The sequence below is a fragment of the Apodemus sylvaticus genome, chromosome 16 (assembly GCF_947179515.1).
Source record: "Apodemus sylvaticus chromosome 16, mApoSyl1.1, whole genome shotgun sequence".
In the NCBI taxonomy this organism is placed as follows: Eukaryota; Metazoa; Chordata; class Mammalia; order Rodentia; family Muridae; genus Apodemus; species Apodemus sylvaticus.
This window is the reverse complement of record NC_067487.1, coordinates 21045397-21047480: the sequence shown is the minus strand read 5'-3', so window position 1 is coordinate 21047480 and position 2084 is coordinate 21045397.

Here is a 2084-nt window from a genome sequence, read left to right as displayed (position 1 = left end):
AGTCCATACATCTTGCAGGTAGAACAGATTGTAAGTTAAGGTTAATAGCCAATAATCACCTTTCTCAATTTTAAAATTAAATGTAATATGTGCAATCATGTTTTAAATTTAATAAAGTGTCACTTTATAAAATACTTGATGTCTGACTTAATTAGCATAGTAATTGTTTTGAATGAATTTATTAATGATGTACACTAAATTGTAATATCAATTTATCTCCAATCAGCATCTCAAGAATACTGAAGCAATCAGAATCCCAACTAGACTACAAAATATAAAAGCAATAAACATAAGATGGTTCTATCTTGCAGGTAGAACAGATTGTAAGGTAAGGTTAGTCCAGGTTTCTTTTTCCATAGCCTACAGAGTACCTTCATGGGTCAAAGACATTAAAACTTAGGAGTGAAGAGGATGAAATTATAGAGACCTAAAGTTCAGAAGTTATTAAATTGGGACTAGCCTGATTGTCTTCCAGGGGTTTCTATAGAGAAGATAAATGGATAAATTATTGAGATGCCTTTTGAGATTCAACACTATGTTGACTGAGCATAGTCACTGTGTGGGTCAGTGGGTACAAAGATGCTTTTCGTAGTCTGCCTCTCACTTTGCACACTATTTTTCTGAAAGCATGTTAGAGTAGTTCTCAAACATAAAGTAATGGATTTCTGTGGACAAATATATACGAGTTCTTGGTTTTGATTTGTGTTTGCTTTGTTTTATTCCATTTCAGCCAAGTATTATCTGCCTCTAGTAGATGCAGAGAAACCCCACTAGAATGACTATAATACTGAGGTCTTGTTTACTAAAATTAGTATCAGTTGTCTCACAGAATATCTTATCTAACAACAAATCATGTCCGTATTTTTTTCAAAACTAAGTGACACTTTATGTCAAGAAAGGAGTGATAAGAGACAAGTTAGTTTAACATTCCTTTTCTGTGTATACTAACCTAAAATTATTTAGACAGAGAGTTAAAGACTGAGGTGGGAAGTAAATTAAAGAATATGAGATTTGCATTGGCTTCTATACTAAGATGAATTCTGAACACATTGAATCAATGATTAATATATCATATTGACTTTAGGTATCTTATTATATACTTTACTAAGCCAAAGAAAGTAGGAATTACTAAGCTAACTTCCATTTAAATTTAGGTATTTATTATAACATTTATTGTTATTGTGTTCTATTTTATTAATTTTATATTACTTATATTTGTTAATTAATTTCAGTGTTTTATATACTTTGAAACAAGAACTCATTATATAGCCTGGGATGGACTCAAGTAAGTAACTATCTTGTGTCAACCTTCAGAGTTCAAAGGTTACCAATATGTACAATTTTATCAAGCTGCTTACTTTCAATTCTTAAAATATAGTTATCTACTCTCTATTCTATCCTTATGAGTTCAAAACTCTGTACCCAAATCATTTTGTATCATAACTTGCATTTACAAACCCCAAATCATCTTAGATCTTAAACATTTTCTTAAATCCTAAACTAACTTAGTTTAATGAGAGACTATATCTATCTAGTCTTCATCCCCATCAGAGTCCTAAGAAGGATAAATATTTAAACAGGACGTGTAGAGCAAGTAGCATAGAAATGGCAGAGACTGCTGGTGGTCCTGACACAATCTGTTGATAATTCTGAGTTTCTCTGAGGATAGTTGAAGAGCAAACGAAGAAATAAAATAATTAACATGAAATACATTTATTTCCATATAGTAAGTTCAAGAGTAATTATTCTGAAAACTATGGTATTTATATGGAGTATTATAGTACTTCTGTAAGACATAATAATTGTATTTATAAAAGTCAAGTAAAAATTTAGGGAGTTCAAATTTTACGGGGTTATTGCTTTGGGAACATTGGTATTTTGTTTTCTAAATCAAACAAGCAACATAAACTGAAGAAAGCCCTGACAACAGTGATAGAGAGGTTGCAAAATCTTTTGGTGGAGTGCAGGTGGTATCCATCTGCTCTAGATTTGGATCAGGTGAAATGGCCTTCAGGTTGGTTCTATGTCTTTATCTCCTGATGTTTATAATCCCTATCACTTAAATATCTGAATCATGACCCTCC